This window comes from Euprymna scolopes, chromosome 19, assembly GCF_053919585.1.
Source record: "Euprymna scolopes isolate OS-2025 chromosome 19, ASM5391958v1, whole genome shotgun sequence".
NCBI classification, from domain to species: Eukaryota; Metazoa; Mollusca; class Cephalopoda; order Sepiida; family Sepiolidae; genus Euprymna; species Euprymna scolopes.
Genome location: NC_136500.1, coordinates 38556700 through 38571067, shown reverse-complemented (window position 1 = coordinate 38571067; position 14368 = coordinate 38556700). Strand labels below are relative to the sequence as shown.

The window sequence follows — 14368 nt, the reverse complement described above, 5'->3', positions numbered from 1 at the left end:
AGAGTTCTCAAAGGTGAAATCGTTGAACTTTAACCCCTTAATCGCCAAATATTTGGCCGAAAACCGATCACATCGATTTTTCCAAATCTCAGTACGCTGTATATCAAATTTCGAGTCTGTAGACAAAGAATTGACAGAGTTATTACGTAGGGAAATGTACACACACAGACACACTCACAGACAGATACACAGACACGTTCACTTTATATATATATATATATATATATATATATATATATATATATATATATATATGTATATATATATTTATACTTTTAATTTGTTTTTACTTAAGCAGTAATGTGTTGATACACAGTCATGGGCATGTTTCAGCCAGCTAGTTTGAATAACTAGAGACCTCTTTAAGCGATACAGCTCATATGAAAGCAAAGTTTGTAAAATTTTGCAGATTTTGCAAACTTTGCTTTTATATAAGTTATATCGCCTGAAGAGGCGTTTAGTTATTAAAACTAGCTGGCCGAAACATGCTCATGACTGTGTATCAACACATTACTTCTTATGTAAAAACAAATTAGAAGTATATTTTGCTCTACTTCGGTATTGAAGTACAACGAGGTTAATGCAAGAGTATTAACCTCGTTATATTTCATTGGTTACCTCTGGAAAATAACAACCTAAAAATTATATATCTTCTATAATATAGATCTCACCTGTCTGTTAAAATGTATGTATGTATGTTATTATGTCTGCGACGGATTTTCTCGGGATCAATATCGCCATGAAGATTGACCCTTCGGACGACAAATATCGAAAAATTGGCTAAAAACATTACTTCCTGCACTCTAAACTGGGCACTTTTCTTCAGGGAAGGGTACCTTTTTTCGCCGATATTTTCAAAAGTCATCCTCTCTTTTCGGTTGCCTAGCCTTAATTTAAACCTTCGTCACTCACGGTTTGGCAATAGAGCAATAGCAAAGACGTCACGTTTTCTTTTTTCATGCTCTTTTCCTTCTCTGCGGTACGGGTTCAAGCCTGCTGCCTACTACCACTTTCTCGCGGTATATGCAGCAAATCGCCTTCCCAAATGGTCACTTATCTGGTACTGGCTAGGCTCGACGTTGTTTAACTTTGGTGATCTGGCGAGAACCGGTGTGTCAACATGATTGCACTGTATACTACAAGATCCCCCTAATTAAACACTTCATAAAATCTCCTCACTAACGTGATGTACTTGCAATAACCCTTATCCCTGAGTGGCTTCCGGGCCTTGATAAGTGGTGATCACTGTGTAAAAAAAAAAAAAAAAAAAAAAAAAAAGATCACAAACAATCCAAGGATAAATGTTGTATGAATAAATTCCAACCCAGAAAAACAACATTTTTTTTCACCTTTGTCAGAAACTTAACTCATAGAATGTGAGGACTAAACGACAAAATAAGGGAAACAAGAGTTACGTGGCTGCCGAAAGTAAACTTTCATTTCTCCATATTTGCAATAAAAGTTTCAAAGTACAGTATATGTCCTGCCTTCAGTGAAAGAGAAATCTTTTTTGCCTGCGACAATTTTTATCTGTCTCTCGTCCCAGAGTGGTTCTCTTTTGGGGGATGGGGGTCGGGGCTAGATAATCTCCACGCTCAAAACCGACCTTTTGTCTAACTTTGGGAGGGGCATTTAGTTAGGGGCAAATTTAAGTAGTAATTCGCACACATATGTCACGTGAGCATATCGGGTGAGCGTGTCACGTGAATACCGCAGTTGGCGTCAACACCTTTTTTCCCTTTGTTTTTTTTTTTTTGTTAATTTTCACCTTATTTTATTTTATTTATTTATCTTAAGATATCCGCCGTGCTGACAAGAACCAGCCACGACATAAACGGACGCCGACGCTCAGCACAAAGAAGGGGAAAAAAAGTCATTCTTTGTTTTGTTTACTCTCATTTTTTTTTCTCAAAGATGTTATCTTTTTTTTTTATTTTTGCTTTTCATGTCCCGCCCACAAAATGCCGAAACGACACTGGGCAGTACTGGACAATAGGCTATTATAGGAATCAAAAACAACTGGAATAAATGAACGCTTTTTTCTATTTTTTTGCCTCCTCCTCCTCCTTGTTGTTGTTGTTGTTGTTGTTGTTGTTCTTCTTCTTCTTCTTCTTCTTCTTCTTCTTCTTCTTCTTCTTCTTCTTCTTCTTCTTTTTCGACTGTCCGTTGTTGTTGTTTTCCTTATTGCTATTTTTTCGTCTTTTTAGTGCATCTGCATCCGTACTAGAATAGCTGAATGGTGGACATCGTCTGAACTACAAAAATTACGCAGTTGGTCAAATGAACAAATCTGAAGGCTATGAAATACCTGACACCGTATACAACATTCATCCTGGGTGGATTCGTTCAAGGGAAGCTTGTAGGAAAATTATAATAACAAACAATCCTCAATCGCATATATTTTGGTTAAAGGAAATAGCGACGTTAGCGTTTCTATTTTACAACATTTTTTTATTATTATTATTATTATTATTATTATTATTATTATTATTATTATTATTAATAATAATAATAATAATAATATTAATGATATTATTAATAATAATATTAATAATAATCTAATATATAAGCGACTATATGTTTGTCTGTCTGTAATTCTGTCGTTCTGTCTGTCTCCATATTTTCAAACTCTATCTCCCCAAAACTCAGAAGTCGCAGAGCGACGCTAGGGACCTAAAATGGTTGGATTTTTAACAGGCCGTTTTTAATGGGTGTTTAGCCGGTTAAAATTGTTTTTAGATGGGCCAAAAATGGGTCAAAATTGGAGAAAAAAAATCGTTAAACATTTTGTACATTCAGCTTAGTTTATTTTTGATTTTTATTTTTTAGTTAATTTATGTACGTGTCACGTTAGTACAGTGTTTACATTGCCGGCTTTGCAAGCTACGGATACAGTTTCGATTCTAACTGATGGCATCTAAATATTTTTTTTTCTTTTTGAAATCACTACTCTATAATAATATATACGAAATCTGGACAAATTAAACTATCATATTTAAGCGTATTTTATGCTTGGGCAAAAACCCCTCTCCCTCGTTAATAATAATAATAATTATAATATTAATAATATTTATTTATTTTTATGTTTTGCAGGCGGTGTCGACATTCTTTTATATACAGAGCTGTGGTCGCCGATGTCCACATTTCGGCGTCCAAAATGAAAATGCTTAAACTCGTTCTGCGTATGTAGTTTGATGCATACACTCGCCTGAGTTAAAAAAAAAAAAAAATAATAATAATAAAAGTTCAGAAATTCTAAGCCAATCAGATACATTTCTCAAATTTATAAAAATTGTCGTTTTCAATCCACCCTGAATGCTATAAAAAGCCAGACCTTTCTACAATATATTTATTTATTACATTCTTTTTTTTTTCATCATTTCTTTTCTTTACTTTATTCTTCTTTCCTTTTTTCATTTTATTCAACATTTATTCCTCCCTTCCGTCAATCCATTTTTTGTCTCTTCTCTCTCTCTCTTTTTTTTTTTTTTTTTTTGCTCCTTTCCCATTAGAATAGACTCTTAACAAACATATTCTCTATGTTGTTAACGAAACAAAAACATATTTGTTTCACTCACAAAACTTGTTTCATGGCCACAAAACTTGTTCCATGGCCAAATTTCCGTGCAGCAAAGTCGACGGACGACATCCATTCCACTTTTTTACGCATTTATAATAATCTTGCCAAATTTTCTTTCGTCTTCCATTGTACTTTCCTTCAACGACCGATTTCTAATTTTCTTGGCAACTTTCACCTATAACATCGGCAACTTCCGCCCATGACTAGTCCGATCTTCCGCTTAAAATTTATTCATTCAGTTTTCCTTAATGGTTTGTTATGCTTGCGTAATATTTATTTATTTATTTTTTTGTTAAATAGGGAGTAAAGTTACGGTTTATTCAGCTTACAATTGTTGCGTACAAAACAGATATAATTATTTATAGTAATTTACAGACCGAAATGTTTCTGTTTAAGAAAGGTCAACCCCCAAAAAGGGAAATAATTTACGATGCCTTACCCAGCCTCCTTGGCACTATTTTACTTTAACAAATATATCAACAACAGGTTTGAAAGTAGAATAAATAAAGTTAGAATTAAACACATACATATGCATATATAGTAAGTTATGGAAATATATATGGCAATCAAGCTACTCAGAATATTCCGCGTTTCATTCATTCATATATATATATATATATATATATATATATATATATATATATATATATATATATATATATATATATATATATATATATATATTCTGTCAGTCTGATGAATTCTGAGGCGAACGCGGAATATTTTGCCATATATATTTTCATAACTTACTACCTAGCTCTACCCATGTAATGAGCACTGTTGAAGTAATTACTGAAAAATTTATGCATAAAATTATATCTTCGTATATTAATTTATGTGTTTATATATTTATATATATATATATATATATATATATATATATATATATATATATATATATATATATATATGCGTGTGTATGTGTCCGTGTGTGTTAATTATCATTATAAGTAACAAAATTCCACTGCCTGAATATACTTTATTTTTTATTATTATTAAAAAATTTTCTAATGATTGTTTTTGTGATAAACTCAAAGAAATTAATGCATCACGAACGTTTTAGATTCTTCGTCGAATCATCATCAGATGAGAAAAATGCAAATGAAAAAAAAAACAGTTGGAGAAAAGAATATATTTTCAAAAGATAGTTGAGAAACGTGTACGAACAGTAATTTAGACATCCTTTGTCATCAGAACGTTCTTATATTCCTACAGAAAGAACGTTAACAATTTAAATAACACGACGCCAGAATTAGATTCATAGGATAAAATTATATCACGTTTAAGTATTTTAAAATGTTGTTACCCGTTTCATACGTATTTTTTTTTCTATGTTATCTTTGTGATACATATAGAAATATATATTATTCTTTATAACTTTAGACTGAATAGATAAAAAAATTGTCTATAATTAAGCAATAGAATTCAGTTATTTTTAACAATTTTAAATAAAAAAAAAAACACCTCCGTATTACAGTAATCATAATATAATCACACCGTATTACAGAAATAATAATAACTAGCATGACCCGTGGAAATTCCACGGTAATTAAAATCTTTTAAAATACATCAATAAGAAATTCCTTATTGTTATATTACAAAAATGAATGTATGGAAGTAAGTAGAACAAAGAACTTTAGTTTAAACTTTTATTGAAGGTCAATGCGATCGTAACTGATGCTGTTGATATTGTCAGGAAGTGCTGGTGATGATTGAAGCGGTGATAGGGAAGTCGATCAGCTGCTTGGAGTGAGAATAGTGGTCAGTCAGCAGGTTCTTGGGAGTCAGATTGTGAATTAAAAAAAAAACTTTGGTACATTGTTGACATCGATTTTGTGAAAGTTCTGATGACCCCAAGTTGTTTAATATTTCAGGACATTTCGGATTACACGTGTAAGTAATGAATAGGCCAGGGAAAACTGCCATTGCATCTTGATAAAGCTGTTATAGATTCCTAGGACTTCCTGTAAATGTAGATGGTAGAATAACTGGTACACCAGAATAACCATCTTCATTCCTTGCTAAATGATCCATTAAGCCAGAATATTGAGCAGTTCTTGGTTGACTTTGATAGCTTTTAATGAAGTTAAATAAGCAACCGTCAACTTTTACATATGCAATAGACCTTTCTATTTATTTTGAATTTTATTCAATGAAGATTTGGAAATTCACAAATATTTTTTAAGTCGAATTATTGATATAGATTTCAATTAAATTAAATATACTGTAAATCTTTTAATAAGGAATAAATATTTATTTAAACCATACTTATTGAAAGAAAGTATTTTACTGCATAAAAAAACGGTTATGGGGAGAAGGGTTAACTATTTTGAACCTTCACCTAAATAACGATTTAATGAAAAAAATGTTTAAAATGTTATTGTATCTGTTTTATAATTTTTGTTAAATAAGAAAAATCAATAAACTGTGATAGGACTATTGTAAGAATCATGCTGAAAGCCATTCTTAATATGGGGAGGGGGTTAACTATTCTGAAACTACACTTAAAAATGTAAAAAAATAAGGGAAAATATATATATGAACAATAAATATTTCTTCAGTTAAATAAAATATACTGTTAATCTTTTAATAAGGAATAAATATTTATTTAAACCATAATTATTTAAAAAAAGTATTTTACTGCATTAAAAAAAAAACGGTTATGGGGAGAAGGCTCACTTAAAAGTCCAAAAAAAAAAAAAAAATTGTAGCGTTAAATGTAAAAAATATATTTATCTCTTCTCTATCTATTCTTCTTCTATCTATCTTCTCTATATAAATAAAACGAACTCATTTTTTCCCGTCGGATTTTGACCTTAATAGGATTAAAAATCAAGATATTTCATGCAAATATAATATGCACAAACGGCAGAACAATATCTGAGGTGTGTTATAGGCTTATTATTTCTCAAATTCCTCGATAATCTTAGATTTCTATACTTTTTCTGCTGAGAAGTCACAGCCAAAATCTATTAAGATCAATGGAAGTGGTAAAATATTTTCTCTCTAATAAATTCCTCCTCCTCCTGCCACCACTTAACACCGTTTGGGGATCGTTCACAAGGAACAGTTGAGAAGAGAACACCGGTTTGGCTTCGTAGTTCTTTCATGTGAAGTTATTTAAAATCACTAAACTAAGCTGCAGTGCTCTGTGGCGTAGTGGTTAGCGTGCTCGACAATTCACATTATATTTTCACGTTCGCGCCGACCTACCGTAGTCGATTTTTTTTTTTTCCTAAACAACTGGAATGGACTTTTCTTGGTGGCCGAACTGTTAACGTTGCAGATGTTTTTTTTTGTTTTTTTTCACACTTTATTTTCCTACTTTTACTCATGACTCCGGGTTTGATCCTTCCTACTTACCTACCATAATATTTTTTAAAACTCCCCCCCCCGTCCCGGAAACAAACACTCGGGCAACGCCAGGTACCCCCGCTAGTTATCTTCTCTATATAAATAAAACGAACTCATTTTTTCCCGTCGGATTTTGACCTTAATAGGATTAAAAATCAAGATATTTCATGCAAATATAATATGCACAAACGGCAGAACAATATCTGAGGTGTGTTATAGGCTTATTATTTCTCAAATTCCTCGATAATCTTAGATTTCTATACTTTTTCTGCTGAGAAGTCACAGCCAAAATCTATTAAGATCAATGGAAGTGGTAAAATATTTTCTCTCTAATAAATTCCTCCTCCTCCTGCCACCACTTAACACCGTTTGGGGATCGTTCACAAGGAACAGTTGAGAAGAGAACACCGGTTTGGCTTCGTAGTTCTTTCATGTGAAGTTATTTAAAATCACTAAACTAAGCTGCAGTGCTCTGTGGCGTAGTGGTTAGCGTGCTCGACAATTCACATTATATTTTCACGTTCGCGCCGACCTACCGTAGTCGATTTTTTTTTTTTCCTAAACAACTGGAATGGACTTTTCTTGGTGGCCGAACTGTTAACGTTGCAGATGTTTTTTTTTGTTTTTTTTCACACTTTATTTTCCTACTTTTACTCATGACTCCGGGTTTGATCCTTCCTACTTACCTACCATAATATTTTTTAAAACTCCCCCCCCGTCCCGGAAACAAACACTCGGGCAACGCCAGGTACCCCCGCTAGTTATCTTCTATATAAATAAAACGAACTCATTTTTTCCCGTCGGATTTTGACCTTAATAGGATTAAAAATCAAGATATTTCATGCAAATATAATATGCACAAACGGCAGAACAATATCTGAGGTGTGTTATAGGCTTATTATTTCTCAAATTCCTCGATAATCTTAGATTTCTATACTTTTTCTGCTGAGAAGTCACAGCCAAAATCGATTAAGATCAATGGAAGTGGTAAAATATTTTCTCTCTAATAAATTCCTCCTCCTCCTGCCACCACTTAACACCGTTTGGGGATCGTTCACAAGGAACAGTTGAGAAGAGAACACCGGTTTGGCTTCGTAGTTCTTTCATGTGAAGTTATTTAAAATCACTAAACTAAGCTGCAGTGCTCTGTGGCGTAGTGGTTAGCGTGCTCGACAATTCACATTATATTTTCACGTTCGCGCCGACCTACCGTAGTCGATTTTTTTTTTTCCTAAACAACTGGAATGGACTTTTCTTGGTGGCCGAACTGTTAACGTTGCAGATGTTTTTTTTTGTTTTTTTTCACACTTTATTTTCCTACTTTTACTCATGACTCCGGGTTTGATCCTTCCTACTTACCTACCATAATATTTTTTAAAACTCCCCCCCCCCGTCCCGGAAACAAACACTCGGGCAACGCCAGGTACCCCCGCTAGTTATCTTCTCTATATAAATAAAACGAACTCATTTTTTCCCGTCGGATTTTGACCTTAATAGGATTAAAAATCAAGATATTTCATGCAAATATAATATGCACAAACGGCAGAACAATATCTGAGGTGTGTTATAGGCTTATTATTTCTCAAATTCCTCGATAATCTTAGATTTCTATACTTTTTCTGCTGAGAAGTCACAGCCAAAATCGATTAAGATCAATGGAAGTGGTAAAATATTTTCTCTCTAATAAATTCCTCCTCCTCCTGCCACCACTTAACACCGTTTGGGGATCGTTCACAAGGAACAGTTGAGAAGAGAACACCGGTTTGGCTTCGTAGTTCTTTCATGTGAAGTTATTTAAAATCACTAAACTAAGCTGCAGTGCTCTGTGGCGTAGTGGTTAGCGTGCTCGACAATTCACATTATATTTTCACGTTCGCGCCGACCTACCGTAGTCGATTTTTTTTTTTCCTAAACAACTGGAATGGACTTTTCTTGGTGGCCGAACTGTTAACGTTGCAGATGTTTTTTTTTGTTTTTTTTCACACTTTATTTTCCTACTTTTACTCATGACTCCGGGTTTGATCCTTCCTACTTACCTACCATAATATTTTTTAAAACTCCCCCCCCCCGTCCCGGAAACAAACACTCGGGCAACGCCAGGTACCCCCGCTAGTTATCTTCTCTATATAAATAAAACGAACTCATTTTTTCCCGTCGGATTTTGACCTTAATAGGATTAAAAATCAAGATATTTCATGCAAATATAATATGCACAAACGGCAGAACAATATCTGAGGTGTGTTATAGGCTTATTATTTCTCAAATTCCTCGATAATCTTAGATTTCTATACTTTTTCTGCTGAGAAGTCACAGCCAAAATCGATTAAGATCAATGGAAGTGGTAAAATATTTTCTCTCTAATAAATTCCTCCTCCTCCTGCCACCACTTAACACCGTTTGGGGATCTTTCACAAGGAACAGTTGAGAAGAGAACACCGGTTTGGCTTCGTAGTTCTTTCATGTGAAGTTATTTAAAATCACTAAACTAAGCTGCAGTGCTCTGTGGCGTAGTGGTTAGCGTGCTCGACAATTCACATTATATTTTCACGTTCGCGCCGACCTACCGTAGTCGATTTTTTTTTTTTCCTAAACAACTGGAATGGACTTTTCTTGGTGGCCGAACTGTTAACGTTGCAGATGTTTTTTTTTGTTTTTTTTCACACTTTATTTTCCTACTTTTACTCATGACTCCGGGTTTGATCCTTCCTACTTACCTACCATAATATTTTTTAAAACTCCCCCCCCCGTCCCGGAAACAAACACTCGGGCAACGCCAGGTACCCCCGCTAGTTATCTTCTCTATATAAATAAAACGAACTCATTTTTTCCCGTCGGATTTTGACCTTAATAGGATTAAAAATCAAGATATTTCATGCAAATATAATATGCACAAACGGCAGAACAATATCTGAGGTGTGTTATAGGCTTATTATTTCTCAAATTCCTCGATAATCTTAGATTTCTATACTTTTTCTGCTGAGAAGTCACAGCCAAAATCTATTAAGATCAATGGAAGTGGTAAAATATTTTCTCTCTAATAAATTCCTCCTCCTCCTGCCACCACTTAACACCGTTTGGGGATCGTTCACAAGGAACAGTTGAGAAGAGAACACCGGTTTGGCTTCGTAGTTCTTTCATGTGAAGTTATTTAAAATCACTAAACTAAGCTGCAGTGCTCTGTGGCGTAGTGGTTAGCGTGCTCGACAATTCACATTATATTTTCACGTTCGCGCCGACCTACCGTAGTCGATTTTTTTTTTTTCCTAAACAACTGGAATGGACTTTTCTTGGTGGCCGAACTGTTAACGTTGCAGATGTTTTTTTTTGTTTTTTTTCACACTTTATTTTCCTACTTTTACTCATGACTCCGGGTTTGATCCTTCCTACTTACCTACCATAATATTTTTTAAAACTCCCCCCCCCCGTCCCGGAAACAAACACTCGGGCAACGCCAGGTACCCCCGCTAGTTACTGAATAAAATAGAATAAGCATTCCGTACTACAGAAGAAAAAATATAAGTATAATACTATACTATTTAAACTGTGGAACAATACCTTCTATGCATAATTGTCTTTAAAATAATCCGGAACCATAAATAGACAGTTCATATATATATATGTTTTTTTTTTGTTTTTTTTTTTGTTCGGGAAGTTTTGGGAATCATAAAAGGGTTTAATGATTTTTAACTAATAAAGAGTGAACAATAAAGGGAGATAATTCACATTAATTAATGTTTGCGATGATGATGACGTGTTTCATTAATTAATGTTTGCGATGATGATGACGTGTTTCATTAATTAATGTTTGCGATAATGATGACGTGACACCGTACGGACAAGCATAATAATATATAGATAATAATAATAATGATAATAATAATAATACATACATACATATATATGTATAGTTATATATATATATACACACATATATATACACACATATATACACATACACATATATACATATAAATATATACACACACAGACACACACACAGACACACACACATATATATATATATATATATATATATATATATATATATATATATATATATATATACAGTGTAGTCAGGTCAAGTCATATGCTACTGGTACCATGTAACCCAGTACTACCTGCCTCATGGTCAGCTCACCAGCGACTAAACTGGTTCCCCCATCAGACTTGTTTGGTGAGGAGAGTGGCTAATCTCCCTGAAGGATTAAAAACAAGACCTTCCAAAGGGCGAATGAACCCTTTGGGGGGGGGGGTCAACGGCTAACTAGCACCATGTTTGTTTGTTTTTATGTATGTATGTATGTATGTATGTATGTATGTATGTATGTGTTGGGGTGGAAAGGGCTCCCGTAAGCCGTGGCGAAAGCAAACTTTCTAGGAGAAGCAAATCTCTGATTTAAAAAACCATAAAGCGGGAGACCAGTACCCGCATTAAGCTGGTCTGCAGTTTAACTTGTTGCTGGCTATCTTGCTCTTGCTTGTTATTGGATCTCAACATTTTGAACCGTCTGTGTACATATACTCCCTCAGGCATTTGTATATAAAAATGGTCCTGTGGCGATGGAAGTCAATTTTGGGCTCATGGACTAAGTGTCTGAGGGAGTGGCACTCTTCTGACAAGACGTTGTAATCATCATATATATACACACGTATATAGACACGCGCATATATACATACACATATATATACATATATATGCACACATATATATACACATATAGATACACACACACACACACATATATATATATATATATATATATATATATATATATATATATATATATATATATGACAAAAGTCTATATTCCAAATTTCAAGATATTAACCATCTTACCATTTATTTCTTTAAGTAAGTTGACTGCACAAATCTTGACAACACCCGTTTCGTAGCGCAGAATCATTCATGCAATTATTATGTTAATATTTTAATTTATTTCGCTCTTAAGTCATCAACAGAAGAATTTACTTATCAATTTAAAAAGAAAATAAAGGCATATGAACATGGTTACAAATCTGAAAATTGGAAGAAGAGTTGCAATTTTATAGTAAGTATATATATACTATTATTATTATTATTATTATTATTATTATTCTAATAGAGCGCAATCACGTTGACACACTGGTTCTCGTAGATCACTGAAATTAAGCAACGTTCACCCTGGTCAGTACTAAAATGGGTGACTATTTGGAAATACCAGGTGCTGTATGTGTTCTCCACTTTTTCAGTATTGTTTTTTATGTTTGTATCTGCTTTTAAATTCTTTTTTTTTATTTGAGTCAATTAAAATACGAAAAGTTTTAATTGATCTTCGGGGAACAATTGTCGTTCAAGTCGCGCAAAAATAAGACGTTTATTTTTTATGAGTTTAATTGCTCTGTAATGAATACATGACAGCTAAACCACACCTGTCATCGTTATTTATTGTTGACATTGACGTATTAAGTACCCGCTAAGCAGGAAAACGGCCTCGTCTTTAGCGGCCGTACTAGCATTCAAATAATTCTGTTATTACGCATCATACCGCACAATCACTTTGACACACCGGTTCTCACCAGATCACCGAAGTTAAGCAACAATGAGCCTGGCCAGTACAAGATGGGTGACCATTTGGAAAGGCTAGGTGCTGTATGTACCGCGCCGAGTCGTAGAAATGTCCAAGTTGGTATCTGGAGGAGCGTTTAACTCACGAGGGATATGCACCCCAGAATCAAGACTGAAAGCAATGAGATTGCCATGACTCTACAATTTGGAGACCTGTGTTGCCGACGATGTTAAAAAAGGCATCACACGATAAAGCGTGCGTATACTTTTACTTCTGTACCGATAGATGGGTGGTAACAAAATCGATGGCATAACTTCGGGATTATGTTCTATATGTGTATATAATAAAAACGGTCTCATGAACATAAAGTCCAGAAGCGCTTCCTTTGCGAGTTATATATCATAAAAAAAAACGCATTTGACACATACACTGCTATGCCTATACATGGGACAGATAGACAATACCCTCATGAAAAGATCACACGTAAGTCTGGACCCAATATTGACACACACGCATCAACAAACCCATAAAACAATCACACACCAACAATATACACCAAAAAGAGAAAGCACCATGATGGGGCAGAGCTTCTTTGATAGCCAATAGAGAAAATCGTCAACCATGCAAACGCTTGCTTTTCTTATTTCATGTATTCGAATACAACAAACCAAATGCAGTTAAATAAGTATGATCAGGACAAACCAAAAACTATGCACTGTAATAAATGGGACACAAAAAAGGAGATTAGACTAGTTATACAAAAGCAGCACCACACTGGACAGATCCTTTGCACAGGCCATTTTGTTTTCAATTTTGATTCCTTAGCAGCTATTTTTACGAAATAAAAATCTAAATTGAATTTGTTCCACGGGTTTAAACTCTAGATATCAAGTTGTAGACCAAAACTTTAGAGAACAGTTTAATAAAGATAAATACAGTTCCGCACAAACACAAAAAGGGTCACTTATATATATATATATATATATATATATATATATATATATATATATATATATATATTAGCAAAAGTACCCCTCGTTGACTGGGTTCAAAAACAGCTTACAGAAAATGGACTCTGATTTATGAAAGTATAATAGGTTATGAAAAGGAAGGGTTGTAAAGAGATAGCTTCGAATTTGGGGGTATCAAAACCAAAGCAAAATATGATGAAAGTAAAAATAAAATAGATAAACCCCATAATTTATTATACCATAGCTGTTCACACTGAAACACTGATCACAATATTCTGTGGATCTATATTAAAAAAACTTGTTAAACTTTGTGATATATTTCCATTCTATGGAGGTCAGATTCGAACGAACACCTCATAATTTTATTATGCCATATTTCTTCAAACTGAAACATAATTATCCTAAATAAGTATACTTACGCAGATAAATATGAAAAGTCTTTAATAAAGTTTGTGCCTATTTCCATTATATGGAGGCCAGGCGCGAACGCAGATCCCACAATTTTATTATACCATCCCTATTTAAGTTAAAACATACTTATCAAAGTATTATTATGTACATCTATATCAAAAACACTCGTAAACGTTTTTTTTTTTTTAATTTTTAATTTTTTTATTTCCATACTTTGTGGACCAGGCGCGAACGTATACCCCACAATTTTTATGAACCACCGTTCTGCCAGATCAAACGTACCCATTCCTGTGTCTCGATACATCTTCTATCATTATATGTAATCAGTCTTTTTAAAATAGTCAACCATGTAGGAGCCTATTCGTGATCACACAGACACACACACACACACACACACACACACACACATTCAGCTTTATATATATATATATAAAGAGAGAGAGAGAGAGAGCGAGAGAGAGCGACAGCGAGAGATACATATGTGCATAAACTTATTCATCTTAAAT

General features: G+C 33.8%; 1 protein-coding gene and 1 long non-coding RNA gene across 10 annotated transcripts in view; one reads left to right on the top strand and one right to left on the bottom strand.

The window, feature by feature from the left end:
- LOC145303536 (homeobox protein Mohawk-like) overlaps positions 1-14368 on the bottom strand; it is a 407111-nt gene that overhangs the window by 153310 nt on the left and 239433 nt on the right. The window lies entirely within an intron of this gene.
- The window catches only part of LOC145303537 (uncharacterized), a 162455-nt gene continuing 160365 nt past the window's right edge, over positions 12279-14368 (top strand). For all 5 annotated transcript variants that reach the window (XR_013873727.1, XR_013873729.1, XR_013873725.1 and 2 more), the window contains exon 1: positions 12279-12735. This is a non-coding gene — a long non-coding RNA (uncharacterized LOC145303537). The remainder of the gene's footprint in view (positions 12736-14368) is intronic.